General features: G+C 34.2%; 2 long non-coding RNA genes across 9 annotated transcripts; one reads left to right on the plus strand and one right to left on the minus strand.

Annotated features, from left to right (window-relative positions):
* Positions 1–237: 237 nt before the first annotated feature.
* LOC112789725 (uncharacterized) lies at positions 238–2975 on the minus strand. Of its 2 annotated transcripts, none has more exons than XR_003196374.3 (4): positions 2514–2975; positions 1851–1966; positions 1335–1735; positions 238–470 (listed from the first exon to the last, which is right to left on the minus strand). It is a non-coding gene; the product is annotated as an uncharacterized lncRNA (long non-coding RNA). The 2 variants fall into 2 exon arrangements; XR_003816401.2 differs by having other exon boundaries at positions 1851–1955; positions 2514–2966.
* A 6243-nt stretch (positions 2976–9218) lies between these two features.
* LOC112789727 (uncharacterized) lies at positions 9219–20716 on the plus strand. Of its 7 annotated transcripts, none has more exons than XR_011879577.1 (5): positions 9219–9664; positions 9744–9789; positions 18850–18904; positions 19165–19233; positions 19359–20469. It is a non-coding gene; the product is annotated as an uncharacterized lncRNA (long non-coding RNA). The 7 variants fall into 7 exon arrangements; XR_003196376.3 differs by having other exon boundaries at positions 19193–19233; XR_011879575.1 differs by adding an exon at positions 20495–20716 and having other exon boundaries at positions 9224–9789; positions 19359–19494.
* Positions 20717–22766: the final 2050 nt, after the last annotated feature.

The raw sequence follows: 22766 nt of genomic DNA on the forward strand, positions 1-22766 counted from the left end.
GGTGCGTTTTAAAAGCATGGCAGAAAGCTTATTTTCTTGTAGTGATGGTTACAGTTTTTACCATGATCATAGCTTCTCTATGGTCACCCTACCTTAAAACCATGACCCTATGCTTATCTATGGTCATCCTATTTTAAATCTATAATCATAGCCTACTCTATTTTATAAAATTTATTTTTTTAAAGCATAATCACATCTCAAAATTATTATAATCACAAAATTAGTCTAAAAATGAGAAAGTCAAGAAATCTAAATCATAAAATTTAAATTATAAGCTAGATATGTTTTTAGTTCAAACAACACAAATCAATATAGTGTGTAATTTATCCATTACATGTAATACTGGATAAATTCTCTTAAAAACACACAGAACACATCAGAATATTATATTTAGATAACTAAAGTCTATATGAGACCTATTCCATCTCATATTTCTATGAAAAATATTTTCTTCACATCATGTCCTCCTGCTAGCAAAAGAAATAAACATGTTAGAACAGAGCAAAAATACTTTTGATGGCGCAGTACAGCTGAGTAATGAATATGTGATAGAAGTTTAATAAATCATTCAACATTAAAGTTTAAACACTAAACAGCAAGGAGCATTTGCTACAGTTTTGAGCCATATAAAAATAAAACCTTAGCCAAAACCTATACATACATGTAATAGAAGTTGTTCACTTGTTCAGAGCTTATATAAAGAGTTATTCTTCTGTGTCTATACCTTATTTTAGCCTCTTAAATAACATGGACTTATAATTATCATGCACATAAATACATGTAAAATCTGTGATTTATCTGTGTTATAATTAATAAGGATACCTTATAATGTAGTATCAGCAATTAACCAACATTAATTAATTAAGAATATATAACATGAATCAAATAAAGAAGAGACAAATGGATAGCTAGATAAAGATAGATATCAAGAGCTAGAGATAGAGATAGTGATGATGATGATAATTTTCCTAAGAAAGTCATACATTTAGAAAGGTACCCGTGAAAAAAAAAAGTCCAATGACAATGAAAGGGAAAAAATTTTAAGAAGTCAACTAATGTAGCTGTGTCTTACTCTATTTGAAATCCGGCACCAATGCTCTAAGCATACCATCCTTAATGAGCTTCTTATTTGAAGAAGACATGCCAACATCAAACTTTCATAATTAACTACTACAATAATCTAGTACATACTAAGTACAACAAGAACAAGCAACCTTCTGCTAACAAACTAGATTCTATAGTAGATTTGTATAAGGCCAATAAATCAACAATAAAATCAACATTAATAGCAATCAGCTACTATTAATTTAACTACTAATTTAAATAGTACTTACTTCAAATCTTTCGGCACATGATTCGATCCAAATGAAGGAGGAATACTTCGCCACGCATCATTTGGTGTACTACTGGTGTCAGACAGAGATTGTTGGATAGCTTCTATCATTACTTGCACTTGTTTTGCACTCATACTGGTATTGACTTGTTGCAATAATGTTTTAATCAAGTTTGTTAAACCATCCAACTTACAAGTTAAGCTATTTTGATTTTTCTCCATAGTTAAAACTATTCCAGTATGTTGTTGTTGCATTTGTCGGATTTGCTTATCCTTTTTAAGAAGAGATTTTGTGACTGATCGACCATACAAACGAACTCTACTATGTTTCTCCTTTTCAAAAACTGTTTGAACTGCTTCATCATCACTGTATCCTGCTTACTTCAAATTTTGAAGAAGATCCTATTACACACAAAGAATATCAAAATAACTCGATGCGCCCAAATGCTTAAAATAAAAAAAAATAGTTAATACATTTCTTTTTAGTGTACATTTTTAAGAAACTAAAACAACTCACAATCGTCTCTTATGTTTTCGAATCAGTCTCTCCTTTCTTGTTCGTACGAGTTACAACAAACATCTCAGATTGTGATGGATCTTCATTGTCCTCCTTTTTTGCACGCTACAAAGAAACTACTAACATGTGACTAAGTCAACACTGATAATATAAAACATGCAAAGATACTTAAATGCGAAGCAAAAATATAATACCAATTCAGCACGTACTAATTCAAAGCTAACTAGACCCATTCGATGATTCTATTTTTGCTTGGATCTATTTTCACGATTTTGATAAAAAAAATTACCTACATTTCGTTGCAATGTAAAAATACATAGATAGAGTTAGTTAGATACACGTTACCATCAACCTTATTATCATTACCCATTCATATTTCTTTCACAAATTTTGCACTCTATGGTTAACAATTTAGGGTTTTTAGTTCATTACCATTATTTTGAGGACTAAATGAAAAGAATTCTAAACAAAGATGGGTAAAAAACAAAGCAAAGTCTTATCGTAACATAAATCAATTAGATAAGAAAATCAAGAAAAAATATAAATTAAGCTTAAAAAAGAAAGAAAAAGAAAAAAATTCTTGAAATCAGTGAAACTAAGAAATGAAAAATCATGAAGCAAGAAAGAAAAAAAAAAGAATCATTAGGAGGATGAGAAAGTTACCATGGAATAAGCGTTGGTGAACCTTCTCTGTTTAGGATTCAATCGAGACAAGGCATCAATGACCATTAGAGACTTGGAGGAGTGAAGTGGAGAACAAAATCACAATTGATTGTTCTTCTCTTCCAATAATACTAACAAGGAGTCGTCACCGTCGTCAGTCGAACGAGGAGTCATCATCGAGAAGTAGGGCAGCATTGTCAGTCACCACCGTCGTCAGTTGAACAAAGAGCTTTGTCACGGGCCAAGGAGACTCTGAAGTTGGTGAGTGGTTGTTGGTGAGAGACTGAGAGAGGGCTTAGAAAGAATGGGTGGCGCCGTGCGTGAGGGGAGGAGGGTGCGTAGCTAGGAGAGAAGATGGGGTCACTGGGAGAGAGGGTTTTAAAATGATGAGGGAGGGTTTCTTTTTTCCTAAGTGACGAACGACGATGGAATGGGGAATTTTGGGGGGGAGGCAACGACGCCGTTTGGGGGGAGCGGTTTTAAAAAAAATAAAAATAAAAAACCGTGACATGGACCACCTTAAGCCACCCCTCAAAATTGTGACCAGAGATCTTTTTGATCACCCCCAAAATTGTGACCATAGATACCTTTAGGTCACTTTTCAAAACCGTAACCACAGATCTTTTAGGTCACCTTTTCATAAAACTGTGACTATAGACCTTTTTAGATCACCTCTCAAAACTGTGACTATAGATACCTTATGGTCACGGTGAAACATCGTAACCATAGACCCTTTTAGGTCACTCCCAAAACTGTGACCATAGACCCCTTTAGGTCACCCCCAAAACCATGACCATGGAATTTTTTAGGTCACCATTTGAAAAAATCGTGATCATAGACCCTTTTAGGTCACCCACCAAAACCGTGACCATAGACACATTTAAGTCACCCCCAAAATCATAACTATAGACTCTTTTTAGGCTACCCTTTTTTAAAAAACCATGACCATAACTTATTTTTGTCACAGTAAAAAATAGTAACCATAGACTCTATGGTCACAATTTTTTACCGTGACAAAAAAATCGTGACCATAAACCCAAAATATTGTAGTTGTAATTCACTAAAATCTAAGCGATATTTGTCACCAAAACAACAAAAAATATATAATATAATATAGGAATGATGATAAAAAGAAAAATATACTTGTAGTTTTTTTTCTCACCAATCAATTAATAACTAATTTATTAAATGATTAGTCCAAATTTGAATCCTAATTTATGCCCGGTTAGGGTTTGTATTATGCCCTGTTAGAATTTTATGTGAGAACTAGAATTTGTGTGTATGAAAGTGTGATTAATGCATACTAGAGAGCGATGAATAGAGATTTAATCAGAAAGCCCTGCAGTTTTCTTCTCACCATGTCCGTGTCCCTACGACAGAGAGATGAAAACTTAGATCAAATTGACGGAGAAAGTAGTGTTTCTGTAGGATGTAGACGTGAAGGCAGGGATGGATGATTGCTTTAAAAGTCTGATAGGGAGGATTATAGCAGATCGAGACTTCAAAAGCGATACAATAGAAGTTGCTTTTGCAGTAATATAGAACCATCCTGAGGGGTTACAGATTAAAAGCAATGGGGATAATATATATTAGTTTATCTTCGACAAATAAATTGATCTGATAAGGGTGAAAAGAGGCTTCCCATAATTGTTCATGCAATTTCTGATCCATGTTAAACATTGTAATCTAGTAAAGGGATAGAAGGTAGAGACTATTCAACGATTCCAATGTAGAATTCAAATGTGGAGTATACCAGAAATTTGCAAAACAAAAGAAACAGCAAAGAAGATTGGAGAGAAATTAGGAGGATACTATAGATGCTGATTTATTTGTGATGAGACCTAGAGACAGCAGATTAAGAAGGTGTGGGTTGTGGTATACGTTACAAAACTGTTGAGACAATCCATCAATAAGAAGTATTATGAGATTCATCTGAAGTATGAAAAGATGGGAGTGTATTACTGTTTTGTGGATATTTGGAATATGAAAAACCAAAATTGCGATAAGTTCCTAGAGAAGGCAGTGGCAGTTTAGATCAGGAGGTGGAAAGGAGGTTGGAGAAAGCAAAGGAGAATCTGAATCTAAACATATATAGGAGTGGAAGTACTTTTAAGCAAATTGACAAGCGACCTACACCAATGAGTTTTCTTAAAAGTTTTTTTAACCTTATATGCAAGGATAGAAATGTGGAACAGAGCAGATTAGAGAAAGTCAGTAGTACCTCAATTCCAATGTTTAACCTTCCTAAAGTCCTGAAGGAAAATAAAGGGATCGTGTTTCATGTTAGAACATCTCATCTAGCATGTGCTACCAAGTGTGAGGGGCAGAAACTTAAGCACTTGGCTAACAAGGGAGTCTTGGGGGTGAAGGCTAAAATAGTATGACAGGTGTAAAATACAGAATGACGGATCTAGAGGCTAAGACAGAGCGAAAATGAGGTAACTTATTAGAGGGACCAAGTGGTGAAAAGGGGAGGCTGCCAACCCATTAAAGGTACCCCATAGGCTGTAAGAACCAAAATTTCTATTCCGTATATTCCGAGTGAATTCCAAATACCTTTTTATCATAATTTCTGTATGTATGTGTGTTAGATAAATATTAAGACAGAAGAATTACAATTTAACTTCGCTTGCCAAGTTAAGATTTTTCTTTGTTTTAATTTTTTGACGGCGAGGTTTAGTACCTTAAAATAATTTTTCGTTATAATTAATTATTCTACGGAATAATTATTGTCACAAGTTAATAATCACCTCTTCAATTAATCATATAATGAATTAAATAAAGAAAAGTATAGATATATCATTAGGACTAGTTAACCATGAACCAAAATACATTGAACCGCTATATTTTTTTTGTTCAACCGAACCAAGATGTAAATCCTGGATAATTAGTAAATAATTAACCAATAAATTAATTATTATTTAAAGAAATTAGGAATTTAAATTTAATAAGTTAGAAGGGTAGAAATAATTAAAATAAGAATTTTAACACTAATTTTAAAGATTTTGACTCAAAATTAGGGGTGACAAAGCGGGTTGGCCTGCCCCGCCCCGCCCCGCTAAAGCCCGCTCAAATATGGGGCGGGCCGGCCCGCCCAACCAAACTAATATGGGTTCAACTTGCTACCCCGCCCCGCCAAAGGGCGGATTGGCGGGTCGGCCTGCCTCTTTTTTCTAAATATTTTTTAACCAAATTTTTTTTTAGATGTTGTTGCCTTCCTCTTTTTCTTTTTAATATCATCTGCCGTTTCAGATTTTTCATATCTTCATAATTTTGTGTTACATTCCCACCATAAACTTTCATAGAGACAGAATTATCCATTGTAGAACCAGCAACTCAACCTAAATAACACAAATACATAACAATATCTAAATCAGCAATAAATCAATAAGAAAATATTAAAACAGTAAAATTTCAAAAGCATGAAAGAAGCTAAGCATCAAAATTCAGAACTGAACCATCAATAATCTTCAATAATGTTGTATCAGAAGTCAGAACACATACACCAAGCATCACAAAAAGTAACGAATTAAAAGTTAAAACTAAAGTTACATAGTTAATTGATATCCTTTCCTAGTACCCATTCGAAATAAAAAAATGCATATCAACTAGCACACACCCCACTGAGTCACTAACCAGTAAAACAAACCATCAATTGTAGGAATTGGATGTGTTGGATTTTATCAAAATGGGTGGGTCAAAAGCAAACCATCAATTTGTTATTTGTTTGGGTTAAAATGATACTAATAGAAGCCACACAAAGATAGGCAAGAAACAAGATGAACAGCGTGTATTATTCACACTACAATGCTGATATGATGATATCTGAGAGGGTTACTTGCCAACTCTCAAAATTCAACAACAAATTTCATAAACAAATTTCAAAAACAAACACCAGTAAAACAAATTTCATAAACAAATCCACAGCAAAATTTTCAACAGCATGAAAGATGCTGTCCTCAGTTCCTTACTTAAAAAAAATAAAAAATAAAAATCTTCACTTATTGAATTACAGCCGTCGAGAGGCAGAGGAGGAGAGAGGAGCGCTGCCGGGATCCGCCGGAATACAGAACCACCGAGATAGCGTAAAGGCAACACGAGACAGCGTCGCCGGGACTTCAATTTGGTGATGAGTGACGAGATGAAACAGCGACCGGCGACGTGACTGACCGGTGACGAGAGGCAGCTCAGAGAGAACAGAGAAGTGGAACTGGAGCGTGCCGCCAAAAATTGCGATGGTGTGATGCTGCGTAGGGAGCTCAGGGAACACCTGAACACAGCGAGGAGTGAGGACAGGCGAGGGAGGTGAGCTGTTGAAGGATGAAGCCGAGGGTCACTAGGTCAAGGTCCGTCTGAGGGTCTCACCGTCTCAGGGTCAGGGAAGGGATGCAGGGTTAGGGGCATAGGGCCAGCTGTTTGTGGGAAGTGGGAATTGGGAAGCAGGAATGAAAACTTAATTTTTTTGGTTTATATATTATTTATAATTTTACAAAAATACCCTTAAAAAATAATATGATAGCCCGCCGGGCCAGCCCGCCCCGCCCCGTCTTGGCCCGCGGTTTTGGCAGTGCGGTTTTGGCGGGTTTTTAAAATTCGGCGGGTTCAAAATCTCGTCCCGACCCGCCGTTTTTGGCACTTTTAGCGGTTTGACCCGACGGGTTCGACCAGTTTTTGCCACCCCTACTCAAAACTGGACTAACAAACTGAACCGATTGAACCGAACCCGAACCGAGCCCAAGGTCCATCCTATAAAAACACCAAAAATGAGCTTTCATTCTACTCACCCATGGGGATACGCTGAAGAAGAGGAGATGGACGTTTAGAAAACCTAACCCCCCACTTCTTCCTTAAATTCATTAAAATCCTTAATCATAACTTTTCAATTTGAATCCTTTTCGATGAGTTAAATTTTAAACCAAATTCACAAATTAACAAAATCATAGAACTCAGTTTTCATTTAAACCATATCATTCAAACCAAGAATTCCGACCCAATTTTAAAACCAAATTATTTAAACGAAAAGTTCTAAATCAATTTCAAAATCATTCTCGGCTTTAAAACTTTTTTGACATGATTCAAAGTCATACCGGTTAGAAATTGAAAATCTTAATTAAAAACCGCAAAAGCATTTATCCTCATTATGTAGCTGCATCAGTCGGCACTTCCCCTGCCACCAATGCTGAGCCTCACCCATCAACTGATACGCCGCAAACTCTACGAACTGATTTTCTGGAACATGTTGAGCTTGTAACGCATTGACTAGGTTAGTCATCTTCACTATCTCTCCGTGAACGTGATTGACCTCATCCACGAATTGCCATTTGGGTTTTCTTTCTGCACCAAACAATTGATATCAAGATGATCAGTCACAATATCTCAAGCTCAGTGCTTCAATTATTCCAAAAATACTCACAAACAAGCATGTTATGCATATCAAACAGATATCCTAAATAGTATGAAAGAAAAATTAAACAACCCAGAGTATAATAAAGCACAATCGGTCCATCCTTAAGGCTCACAAGGACGAACCGTTCTGATACCATAAATGTGACACCCCATTACCCTAAGTCTTACCTCTAGCCGTAAAGCAAAGGATATCAAAGTGTCACGACAGTTCTAAAGCTTATATATATATATATATATATAAGCCCGATGAAGGAGTAAAGCTCAAAGTCGCATAAAATGGAATTATGAAATGCGAAGCATTCACATACAATAATTAAATGCGTAGGCACGGACAGAACAAGACATAATATTTAAATCCTTATAAATTTCAATCCGGAGCTCCGATTGATATGAGCCATCAGCGGTCATGCATTCGTCTCAGAATTCTCTACGAAACTCACTGAACAATTTGGTAAGAAAATCTCAATTTCATACCCAGTTATTCCTTCTCCAAATTCAAAAACTTTGAGTAAAAGTGTTGAGATTTTGTTAAATTTTGGTGTTTAGGATCAAATTAGCTTTGTGGACTTGCCGGGTCTTGTCCGGAATTTTCATCAGTAAGGTGAGAAACTACTAACTCTTGTGAACCATTGATGATTATGAACCCTAATTTGATTTTTTGTGGTATTTATGTGGAATTAGAGAGATATATGTTTTGGAAACAAATTTGGTAGTATCGGTGTCTAGAAAGCGAACCGTAGAGGTTGGGTTTTCGTTCAGTGAGGATTCGGGGCTTTGAACACTTGAGGAACAAAGATAATTGAGGTGCTTCGATATTAGGGAGGAATGGGTCAATGTATGGTTTTGATTATGTGTTGGTGCAAACTTAGTGATTTTGATTAATGCAGTATTTATTGAGTTGATATGGTTGATGTTGGTAACATGATGATTTTGATGATGGATAATGATGTATTGACAATTTATGTATATAGTTGTTATGAACATGGACTATTGTGTTGAATCTTATGAAATTGTACAATTGGTGTTTTGTTTATACTCCGACCATTCTTAGCTTTGCAGGTCAGGTCTGAAACTTGTTATTTATATTTTTGGAACTCTAATCTTATATATATAATATTTTTACCGTTCAATCTTATTTATCTTTCTGCGTTAATTCGATCGAGAGTGATGCGCTTGTCTGTTGGTGTTTCATTTACGTTTTTTTAAAGTTTTTAGTTAAAATTCTTTTCATATATATACACACACGTACATATTTTATTTTTAGAGGTCGTAGCGCCTCGCTACCTTTGATTTACATCATAAATGGAAAGCTCTATGTGATATGGTGTACACAACCTTCACCCTGTTAAAAGAACAGCAAACCCTGATTAAAGCCCTAACCCCCTTTCCTTCCTTCTCTTGCTAACCGAACCCACAAAAGCCTCCAACTATGATTACACCTCTTGATCACCATTTGCAATGATGAATCATTGATAGGTGTTGGTAGAAGTAAAGACCAGCAAAGCCGTCACCGCATCCTACTTCTTATTCTTCTAATTATATAAACACCACTCCTCATTCCTTTGATTCCATGAACAGCAGAAGAGAGAACGGGGAGAAGGAGAACGACCGAAGCACCAGGGAGCAAGAACAAGAACGTTCTTCAAGTTCTTCTAGCCCTTCATCAACCACAGCACCAAGAGAAGGAGGGTGATGGCCAAGGAGCGAGCTGACCGAAGCTGAAGAGTGTGCTACATCTTTGCTAGGTAAGGTCCAACGGCTTCATCTTCTTCCCTTCCTACTCTAATTCAAAATTCTGACCCTTCCCTTGCTTCATTCTCCCAGTTTATTCAAATTTTGTTAGCATAGCTACCACCACAAACAAAGAGGGGTGAGTGATCTTCCCTTACTTATGTTTGATTTGGCCGAATGGCTTTGAGGATGTGATCAAAATTCTGGTTCTTGAATTGGTTAGGGTTCGGGTTCAGGGGAGAAGCAGGAATAAATTATTTGTTTTTGATCAACAAAAAAAAGTAAGGGTTAGGATAGTTAGATATTGATTGTGGCTGTGCTTGGTGAATTGTTTGCTAAATGATGAAATTGATGTATGATTGTTAGTGATGATATGCTAAAAATTCTGATTCTTGCTGAGATTATGAAATTTCACCAATTGTGTGAATGCTTGTTGAATTAATAAATCTGGGCTCTTAGGGTTGTGCTAATGGTGGTAGCAATATTGGTTAACTGAAATAAATTTAGAATTTTGGTTTTAGGAAGGTTAACAGCTTAGATACAAAATTTAGTATATGAGGTTGTTGAATTGTTTGCTGCAGAAAATTCAGCAGATTGGCGCCAACTTGTGTAAAATTCTGGGCGAAATCTATACAGTAATTTTTTATAAAATTAATTTTTTGTAAAACCTGGATGTGTATAGACTATCTCATAAAAATTTTAGAATTTATTGATGGGTAGATTGGGAGGAATGAATTTTAAAAATCGGTGATTTATGCAGAAAGTTCCATTTTCATGTTGCTGAGACAGTAACTTCTAATCTACCAAACCTTAAATTCTGATAAGAGTTTGAGTTGGAACTAAAAGCAATTCACAGCCCTATGTGTCTAGAATACCAGATCAAATTTCAGATCAATGCTAATTTAGAAAAATTAAATATGCAAGTAGGAGTATGACCACCTCACTGAAATTTAAAAAAAATTAGTCTTTAAAACAGGATTATGTTCCAGTTGCATATCTTCCTCATATGATTTGATATGGATCTGAAACTTGGTGAATTATATGGTAAAGATGTAAGTTTACCTATCTTTCTTTTTATGGGATGAAAGAGAGATTAAAAAAGATAAGATCCACACTTTGAATAACAATAAAATAATAAAAAATAACTATAAAAAGAATTTATTTTCTCTCTCTATACCACTTCAATCTTTATAATAGAGTGCCCCTGAAACTTATTGTGATTAAAACTTAGGCATGTCTAGTATATGTTCTCTAAATTTGAAAGACATTCGATTAGAATTAGATTTTTTATGAATTTTCTAATATTACTCCTACCTGCTATTTTTTGTTTTTCTTTTGCAACGGGTAGCTGAACTATGAAAAGTTATAGAAAATTTAATTCTTAATACGAACTCCCAAAAACAAAAATAAAATAAATTGATCCTTAGAGCCCCTAGAACACCTCTTTTAAAGAGTTGAGTCATTACGCGGGTACTCAAAATCGAGGGGTGCCTCGTGTACGCGTGAATATTGTCGCGTACCATAAAAAGCGTACTTGTCGCATACCTTTAAAACATGGCTTTTTATGCGTATGCACGATTGGAAAATTTGGTAAAGTTGCGTACGCATGCATCATTTTTCTCATTTTTCTCAAAAAAAAAAAAAAAACTGTTAAATCTGTAGCCTTCTATTTTTTGCATACATAACTTCGAACGCGCATAACTTTTTTATTAAAAATTATTTTTAATCCGTTCTTCAAATATTGTAAACTTCACGGATCCAATTTTTTTCAAAATAAGTTTCACAAAATTTGGTAGTTCGGAAGTTAAGTTATAGCCCGCCATATTGGTCAAAATTTTTTTACCAAAAACCTTGAAACCTCTCAAACTCTCAATTTAAAACCAAATGTTTTACAACCAAATCAGTCTCAATATCCATAAATCATGTTCACATGCTTTTCAATTATTTCACAACCTTCCAACATATAAATGCATTGATTCCATTCAACAATTCTCATTAAACTCAACTTTTTAACAATTTACAAACTTGTAACTTTTCAATTTCTCAATTCCAAATCCACAAATTCACAACCAAAACAACTCCAATGTTCCTAAACATGTTCATACACTAGGTTTCACACTATACATGTCAACCCACACAATTAACCCAATCCATTTTAAGTCAATATCACAAAATCATCATCAGTTCTTAACAACCCAAGAGTTATCATCGGTATCTTATACTTCATAAACTCAAAACTCAACACATACAAATTCATATACTCATCATACACAAATAATATCAATATCTCAAATACACAATTCAATCACAATCCATTCAATTCATACTTATCTTAAGGTCTATCTTAAGGTCTTCTAGCCTAAGTTTTCACGTGAAATTAAATATTAATTATGAAAAACCAAAATCATACCTTGGCCGATTCTTCTCTAAGCCAAAAACACCCCAAAGTGCCTTCTTTCTCAAGTTCCAAGTCACAATTTTCCGATTCTGCAAGCTCCAACACTGAAATCTTGTTCCAAACCGCCAAATTAGACTCCAAAATAACAAGAAGCACAATCTAAGTCATACAATATCACAATAATCAACATAGAACTTACTAAATTACCAATTCACAATGGTTAGAGTTTTTTTACCATTATTCACGGGTCAAATGGACAAAACATAGTGATTATCCGCTGTTAGAGTTCACCTAAACCATCAAAATTATTCAATTCTTTAATACCAAAATATAAAATTTTTGAAATTGGGAAAAGAGAGGTCGAGTGAGAAAACTCAATCTACTTAACACTTTGTTTGGATGGGTTTGAAGAGTTTGCCGCCGTGGTCGTGTGGCCGCAAATGGTGCGGCGATCGGAGCTCTCGATTGAGAGATATGTGAGATTCAAGATCAAAGTGACAAGGGTTTGTGTTTTTCTTGTTCACCCTTGCCCCCTTTTAAGCGTGCTCAATGTGATTTCTTTCTGGGAGAGGAAATGGCTAAACCTGCTTTATATATGTTGGACCATGGGTTCTGTTTAGTCTCAATCCAACTAGTTTGGTTTGTTGGTCTAATTTTGGTCCAAAATCTTTAAAATTAGTGTTAAAATTCGTATTTTAATTATTTCTATCCTTTTAACTTATCAAATTTAATTTCTTAATTTCTTTGAATAATAGTTAATTTATTAGCTAATTATTTTTTAATTTTCAGGATTTTACATCCTACTCCATTAACAAAAAATTTGCCCTAAAAAATAACGGTCACCACAAGAGTACGCGAGAGTAGTCCTCCTTTTTAACTCAACGTATAGTTTCTCGACCTTTTGCCAATCTCCACAACGACTTATTTTCCGCAACTTCTCCTCCTTATCCTAGTAGTCCTAATGTCCTCCCAATTTCCGTGCTTTCGTTGTCGCACTCTGATTCATTTGTCTCTAAGAATTTAACTGTTCACTTAACGCCAACTAGAATCTCCTTAAACTCTGCTCTAATGGCAATATTCTACGCGATACTATTAAGTTTGATTCTAAGTTCAACACTTCCAATCCTAAGTTTTCATTTCCATCTTAAGCATGAATAAACACAATGTCTCAACTTTCTATAACTTAATTAAAATTAAGTTAGTAGTTTCACGATTACCTCTACCTCGTGATGACAGACCGGCATCCTAAGTCTCCCTATGTGGATAGTTCCAGGACATATACCCCGGAAGATTACACCTATAACTAGGGGTGTTCAAAATCGATCCAGACCGACCTAAACCGACCAACTGAACAAAAAAAAAACCCAAAAACCGAACAAATAGATAACCGAAAAAATCGAAAAATATGTTTTGCTATTTTTATTACGATTTGGTTCGGTTTTCAATTCTTAGAATAAAAATCCGAACCGAACCGGTCACCTGAAAAAACCCATTATCCCTTTAGCCCAACCCCATTATTACCCCACCCCCAAATCAGATTTCCCTAACTATAACCTAGCGCGTTCAAACTCTCCCTCCTAGCACAGCACCAAACCCCCCTTCCAGCCCTTCCCAGCACAGCGCCGAACCCCCTTTCCAGCCCCTCCATTAGCGCCGAACCCAGCCCTCCCAGCCCCTCCCAGCACAGCGTCGAACCCAGCCCTCCTAGCCCCTCCCAACAGCGCCAAACACAGTCCCTCCCAACAGCGCCGAACCTAGCCCTCCCAACCCCTCTCAGCAGCGCCGAACCCAGCCATTCCCAGCAGCGCCAAACCCCCCTCCTTCTCAACACCGTCGAAGGTTAGAGTCCACCGAGTCAAATAAGGAGCCTCCAAGTCAGGTATTTGTTGAATGTATTTGTTGAATATATTTGTTGCTGATTGTTGTTCATTATTGAATATATTTGCTGAATGTATTTGTTTGAATTTATGCTTCTGATTTTTTAATTATTTGTTCAGTGTATTTGTTCAATGTATTTGTTATTGATTTTTGGAAGTCTGTTTCATTGATGCATGGATTGTAGCACGGGATAGATTTATTGGCTTGGATCGAGATGATTTTTCTCTCAAAAATCGAATCAAACCACACCACGAACACCCCTACCTGTAACATAAGCTCGAACAAAATGGCACGGCCTATTCGAGTGATAGCTTCCACATCTCTGACAACTTGAATCATCTAAGGCAGCCCTTATCTATTTTTCTCTACCATTTTCTCAGTGATGATCACTCGTTTCGGAGTTATTCCGACCTTGAAAAAATGGTTGTGCGTATCCCCTCCTCTTGAATTCTGGGCCCTTGGTGCAAAATCCTGGTTGTGCTCCTTTTGGTAAAACTCCCGGCGATCATTCTCTGCTATAGCAGAGTTCTTTGAACATTCTTCCGTAACCATACTCTTGTTTACCAAGTTTGAGAAGAACCGGACCTCCATAGGCCCCACAATACTCAGGATATCTCCTCGCAAGTCCCTTTCGTATTTAATGCATTTCTATTCTTCGAATCCCTTTAAAGCACCCTGACAGATCTTAGAAAACCGACATAAACTAGGAACCTTGCTTTAGTTGTAGCAGCTCAATCTCCTTTGCAGTCCTAACAGAGTTAGGAAAATATTTCTTGTAGAATTCAGATTGGAAGGTATTTCAAGGTATCGCGACATTACCTTGCTGTAGGAGTCGCCGGGTTCCATGCTACCAGAATTGTGCATCCTCCACTAACTAATAAATGGCGAATTCAACATGTTGATCCTCAGGCACCTGTTGCACTTGCAAGGCTCTTTCCATAGCTTGAAACCAATTATCTGCCTCCGTAGGGTTCGTCGTCCTTCTAAAGTTTGGTGGGTTTACTTTCAGGAAGGTTGCTAAGGTCATTGGCCTGTTTCTTCCGTTACTGCCATTCCCATTACCTGCTTGATTCCCTAACACCTCAGTCGTGGCCTGCATAGCAGCAGCCATGTTTTCCAAGGCAGTCATGAAGTTTGCAGGATTATTCTCAGTCATTTCGAGTCCCTCACTGCCACTTTGACCTCTCCCTTGACCGCGTCCACATCCACGAGTCGTCATTTGGTTCATGTTCACACCAAACAAGTGATATCAAGGTGATCAGTCTCAATATCTCAAGTCTGGTGCTTCAAAGTCCCAAACGCATGCTCGTGAACAAATATGCCACATATATCAGTTAGATATCCTACTCAGTATATATAGACACTCAGAGTATGCCCAGAAGCATAGTCAGTTTGTCCTTTAGGCTCTATAGGAACGAACTGCTCTGATACCAAAATGTAGTACTCTACCACACTGAGCTTTACGCCTAGGACGTAAATCAGAAGTGGCGAGACGCTATGACCTCTAAAAGTAAAAACACATATATAGTATGGTTGAAGGAAATGGTAATTAGGAGCCTTAAAAGAGAAGCTAAACAGAACCGTATCAAAAATTACATCACACTCGTTCGAATTAGCACAAACGGATAAAGAGAATAAAAAAGAAGGATAAACAATATACATAAAGATTAGAGTTTCCAAAGATACAATTATCAAGCTCCAGACTTGACCTACGAAGCTAAGGCCGTCCATTTATATATATATAACCCAAAAGTCTAACTCAAACTCCAAAACATACACAAAATACAAACTCTAAGTCCCAAAATAGTTCTTCGCTTCCAAGAGTCTCCAAAATGCTTAATGAGGTGCCACTCGACCTGCATCTGAAAATAACCATATATGTATGGAATGAGAACCGGGAGTTTTCAACATGGTAAAGATGCCCGCATAGTTAATATAAAAGGTCCCGAGAAAGCCAGAGGCAATTTTAAAACTTTGACACTCAAATTTAAACTTAAGAAAGTATTCTAAACAAAAAATGAGGTAAGTTATCTAAGGTGTTCAAGTCCTAAAACTATTTTTAACCTAACACTTCACTTTTTGTTTCTTCCAAATCTCCTAAACACCAGTGGAACTACCCTCAGCGCCTCCTCTCCCAGCATGAGCGATCTCTCAGTTGTAAAGACATATAATTCAGACAAAGAAAATACAAATAAAGGTACAAATACGGCAGTTAGAGCAAATAGCAATTAAGATATATAAGCATTTAGGCAAACCAAAATAATGCACACTCAAGCAAGACATACAAATGCATATGATGTATGTCTGTCCTACGGCCGATGAGTCTCATCTGTCGGCTATAAAGTCAAACTTGACCTGTCCGGTAGCGAACCCTGCATAGAACACCAAACACGAAGCAAGTGGGACCAAACCACAACCCTTGCATCTTACTCGCGTACCTGGAGCAAACGGACAATCTCACCGTTGCCTCTTACCCAGAAGGTGTTACAATTCTTGACCCGGAGCAAGTAGCAACAGAACTCAACCCTTGCCTCTTTTCCAGAGTCTCGAATTCTTACCCGGAGCAAGTGGATAATACTACTGAATCTTACTCGAAGTCTCGACTCTTACCCGGAGCAAGTGACAACACCACTGCATCTTATCCGGAGTCTCAACTCATCCCCAGAGCAGGTGGACAACGCCACTGCGTCTTGCCCAGAGTCTCAACTCATACCCAGAGCAGGTGGACAACACCCCAGCATCTTATCCGATCACATATACCTCAATATCATTAAATTCATTCAAATATCATACTATAATTTCAATCCTCATTATCTTTCATTCAAATTCAATCATCATCAATCCATCTCTCATTCAATTTGCAATTCATCATTATTATCATCATATTTATCAATAACTTCTTGTTTAAAATCATCAACACTTCATTAATTTCAGCTATCACTTCCCAAAATCCTTCTCAATGTTCCCTCAACTTATTTAACACCTTCAGCCTTGTTCTAAGGCTTAAAAGCTCGCTAATGGACCTTAAACTAGTATCAAAGAGGTTCGAAAAGCTAGTGAATACGTTTAAAACTCAAAAATACCATTTTTCCAAAACAGTATGCACAAATGTGATTCTTGGCAAACTCGCATACGTGAGCATTTTCCGCGTACGCGAGTACTCAAAACCAAGGGGCGCCTTACATACGCGTGAACATCGTCGCATACGCCTACCTTCAAAACTTAACTTTTCATGCGTATGTACGATTGTAAAACTTGGAAAAGTCGCATACGCATCTACCTCATGCGTATCCGAGTGTATGAAACAGAGAAGATTCTCGCATACGCATGCATGTGTCCGCGCACGAATGCATCACTTTTCTTAGAAAAACTGTTAAATCTGCAGAATTCCTTGTTTTGTATACCCAACTTCGAACGCGCATAACTTTTCCGTTAAAAATTGTTTTTAATTTGTTTTTTGGACGTTATAAACTTCACGGACCCAATTTTCTTTCAAAATAAGTTTCACAAAATTTAAAAGTCCGATAGCCAAGTTATGACCCGCCAAGTTGGTCAAAAATCTATTTTTACCAAAAATCTTAAAACCTCAAATTCGCCAAACTCTCAATTTAAAACAAATGTTTTACAACCAAATCAGTCCTAATATCCATAAATCATGTTCACATACTTTCCAACTATTCTACAACCTTCCAACATATAAATGCATCAATTTCATTCAACAATTTCCATTAAACTCAACTTTTTAACAAAATTTACAAAACCTCTAACTTTTCAAATTCTCAATTACAAATCCACACATTCACAACCAAAACAACTCCAATGTCCCTAAACATGTTCATAGACTACTCTCTTACACTATACATGTCAACCCACACAATTCACCCAATCTATTTCAAGTCAATATCACAAAATCATCATCAATTGTCAACAACCCAACAATCATCATCAATATCTTATACTCCATAAACTTAGAACTCATCACATACAAATTCATATACTCATCATACGGAAATCATATCAATATCCCAAATACACAATTCAATCACAATCCATTCAATTCATTCCTATCTTAAGGTCTTCTAGTCTAAGTTTTTACGTGACATTAAATATTAACTATGAGAAACCAAAACTATACCTTAGTCGATTCCTCCCTAAGCCAGTAACTCCCCAAAGTGCCTCCCTTCTCAAGTTTCAAGTCACAATTTTCCAACTCCACAAGCTCCAACACCGGAATCTCGTTCTAAACCGCTAAATTGGACTCCAAGATAACATGACGCACAATTTAACTCACACAATATCACAATAATCAACATAGAGCTCACTAAATCACCAATTCGCAATGGTTAGGGTTTTTTTTACTATTATCTATGGGTCAAATGGATAAAACCTATTGATTACCCGCTGCTAGAGTTTATCTAAACTATCAAAATTATTCAATTCTTCAATACAAAAACCTAAGATTTTCGAAATTGGAGAAAGAGAGGATGAGTGAGAAAACTCAATCTACTTACCACTTTGTTTAGATGGTTTTGAAGAACTCGCTGTGGTAGTCGCGTGGCCGCAAACGGTGTGGCGATCGAAACTCCGGATTGAGAGATATGTGAGATTGAAGATCAAAGTGACAAGGGTTTGTGTTTTTCTTGTTCACCCTTGCCCCCCGTTTCAGCGTGCTCAATGTGAATTTTTTTTGGGAGAGAAGGTGGCTGAACTTGCTTTATATATGTTGGACTATGGGTCCTATTTGGGTATGTCTAACCGATTCAGTCCGTTGACGCTGTTTTCGGCCAAAATCTTTAAAGTTATGGTTAAAATTTGTATTTTAATTATTTCTACCATTCTAATTTATCAACTTTAATTTTTTAATATTTTTGAATAATAATTAATTTATTAGTTAATTATTTATTAATTTTCATGATTTTGCAGAAAAAGTAGTGACCTAAAAACTCGGCCTGCACAAATTAGCTACGGATAAAGTGTGGTAAAATTATATTTTTTATTTAATTATTTTTTTTACTGATGGTATTAAGTGTGAAAAATAATGTATAAACTGTGACTCTTTAAAGATCTCCACGATATTTGAAATTGTGACTAATAAACCGAAAGCTGTAACAAACTGAGTATTAGTCACAAATATTTTTTCGTGACTAGTGTATGATTGTTACCGTTTTTATGAATTTTAACCACCTTTTTTTCGTAGCTAAATTCTTATTTCTTGTGTTGCATGTGCTCTTGAGGAAGATAAGAAGCTAATTGCTTATGTTACTAGGTATGGCTGCTGGAATTGGAGTCAACTTCCAAAATTTACAGGTAATATATATTTATCTATACTATTTGCAAATCACTTTAATGTATTCATTCAAATGGTGCAGCTAGCACGCAATAATTTGTAGCGGTCTTAAATCAATTATATGAAATTCTTCTTAATTTTTCAGGCCTAGCAAGGTGTGGGAAGAGTTGCAGGTTGAGGTTGAGGTGGCTGAATTATTTAAGTCCTAATCTCAAAAGAGGGAACTTCATTCAACAAGAAGAAGATATTATCATCAAATTGCACAATAAACTCGGCAATAGGTAATTAAGTAATAATAATAATAATCTGAAGCTAACTCCTCCGCAAGTTTTAATTCCGGGAATAAATATTAGGACTAATAAACTAAATGAAAAACGTTCTAAGTATTACCAATTTTTAAGCAGGCAATATTAATAGAAAAAATTTCTTTAATTAACATTAAAATAAAAAATATAGAAAATCTTGTTTTAATTAGTCAAGCGAGCTTTTTTTTATTTATTGTAAGATGAGAAATAATAGGGGTCAAAACTTTTTATTAATTTTAGTCAATACTTTGAGTTGATACTTTATTTTTATATTATTAAAATTTAGACTTAATCTTTAATATTTAGAATTGACTATAGATTAGTAAAAAATAATAAATCTTTTTGTTATATATATCACATTGCTCTTGTAAATTTATTCGTTTAATCCTTTTTTTTTAAATTTAGGGAGTTTACAGTTAGAATTTAGAATATAGAATTTAATATTCAAATTTTATAATTTAAAATTAAAAAATTATTGTTTTTGGAAAAAAATAGTTCTTGTTGAACTCTTAAAATAATTAAATAATATTATATATAATAAATATATAAAATATGTATAAAATTATAAAGAGGAGTGTTAGGTGGTCAGCAGTTTTTATAATTTATAGTCATCAATTAGTCATTAGTAGTGTTTTTAATGGTATGAGATTATATTTAATGATGTTGAATTACTCACTTTTCTTTTACTGGTTAAGTGCTGACCAAATTTTAATAAAATTGCTGGCTCTTAAACTTTTCAAATTATAAACCGTAAACTTTATATTATTATTTTTCTAGCCTTATGGGTGGTATTAATTAAAGAAAAATATAGGGAGACAATGAAAATACTAAATGAATAATAAATATATCGAATGTTCAATTTAATAGGTATGTATATGATTATGTTGATTCTTAATTAAGTGGTATTAATTCATATGATTTTGTTGGTTATTATTGATGGCTTGATGTTAATGAATTCTCCCTTCAATTGTACTAGTGTAGATGGTCTGATCTTCAATTGCGTCTGAATTACCAGGAAGAATTAACAGATAACGAAATCCAGAACTATTGGCACATAACGCTCAAGAAGCGCACGCTTGCAACAAAAAGAAGAAGTTACTAGTAATAATAATAATAACAATAAAGAATCATCCAAATCGTCATCATCACAAAAAGAAGAAGTTACTAGTAATAGTAATAATAATAATATAACAATAAAGAATCTTGATCTTGATCCTTCAGAATGCACTACTACCCCGTCATCACCACTATCTTCTTCTTCTAGTGACGAATTTTCTTCTGTAACCACTTCAGATCACAATAATAACACAACAGCGAGTGATGAACAAATTTCTCACCAAATAATAACAAAGGAAAAGGTGTCAGACAATGATAATAATCATCACTTTAAAAGTCCGGATTCTGCAGTGAAGAAGATGCTAGTGATGCCAATTTTGATTATCACATACTATCCATGATTCAAAATTTTTTGTCACAGCCATATATGACCGACGACATCTCACACATACAATAACATGATAATACGTATTCTAATGAATAAACATTTCATATAATTGGGATTAATTGTTTCTTGATGGGTCAATCATCATTGGTGACTGACGATTGATACAAGCTGTACGCTAATATTGTTATGTTAATTATACCATGTTGGCAGTGATGTGCAGTTATATTATTATTATTATTATTATTATTATTATTATTATTATTATTAGGTTTAATTAATTGGTTCTTATAATTCTGCAAAATTTTTAATTAGGTCTTTATATTTTTTTTTTAATTGAGTTCTTGTGTCAATTTTTTTTTAATTGGGTCCTTACACTTTTTTTTCTTTTATTTAGATCCTTATACCAATTCTTTTTATTTTAGTTGGGTCCCTATAAAATTAAGCCAATTACTACTAAAAGGGATTTAATTGAAAAAAAAATTTTACTGCAGGGACTCAATTAAAAAGAAAAAAAGTATAGAGACCTAATTGAAAATTTTACGAAACTATAGGGACCAATAGAATAATTAAACCTTATTATTATTATTAGGTGAATGTTATTCTATCCTCTCTAAAGTAACATGTAAATTACCTTTTCTTGATATGTTACATTTTAATTTGATGTTTATTTTAATACATTTGTTATATATTTATTAAAATATTAATTTAAAATTTTTTTTATATTAACTAAATTCTAAACTAAAATATTGATGTGACAAATTAATAATAGAAACACAAATTAGCATTACCATTAAAATTTTCAATTTGAAAAGTTTATGGTGTCAAGTAAATCTTTAAATTTAAAATTTATTCTATGCAATTTAATTTTGAATTATATGAAAAAAAAGAAAAAATTAAAACACTTTATATCTTGTTTTTAAAAATTAATGTAATTAGTTTGTAATTATTTTTTATGAAAATTTAGATTTTTATTTAATTTTTATTAGAAATTAGAGATTTTGTATGAAAAATAAAAGAATAATATATAACATTATTTTTCAAATATTTTGTTAAATTTTTTACAAATTTTAATGACCCAAAATTAATTTCTTATTTTTTATTTTATTAGATAAATTAATCATCTAATAAATTTTATTAAAAATTTAAAATAAATAAATACTTATTAAAATATAATTTAAGAGAATAATTTACGTATTAATTTAAAGAGGATATAATAACATTTATCTTATTATTATTATTATTATTATTAAAGGCCGCAATAGCTCTCTCAACGATAATCATTGATCAAAGAGATTACTTTTATATTCAATCCTTATCTGCGATACTCTACTTTTCTTTGGATATAATAACGAAATTAAATATATATTTTAAAGGGTAAATTATATAAACAAATTAAATAGAAATTAATATTATCCTAATATCTTAAAATAAAATGAATTATGTTTATATTTTGATTCAAAACATAAAATCTAGTAAACAAAAAGTTAAGAATTCATTTAATAAAGGCGGCTATTTTTACCCAATAACAGGAGATTAATTATGCTTATTTGAATAAGTAACCAACTCTTAAAATATCTCCTACTATTTTTTTACTTTATTTTGAAAGGAAATCTTAACAAATCTCAAGAATAAGGAACAGCCATCCACCATAAAAGGTAAAATTACTCTAAAGAGGTGGTTATCTTTTTACTATAAATATACTGACAAAATCAGAGACAAAGCTAGAAATTTTTTTGGGAAGGGCCAACATGAAAAATATAAGTTAAGAAGAGAGAAAAATTAAAAATTAAAAAGGGGTCAAACT

Source organism: Arachis hypogaea, chromosome 3 (genome assembly GCF_003086295.3).
Source record: "Arachis hypogaea cultivar Tifrunner chromosome 3, arahy.Tifrunner.gnm2.J5K5, whole genome shotgun sequence".
Classification (NCBI taxonomy): domain Eukaryota; kingdom Viridiplantae; phylum Streptophyta; class Magnoliopsida; order Fabales; family Fabaceae; genus Arachis; species Arachis hypogaea.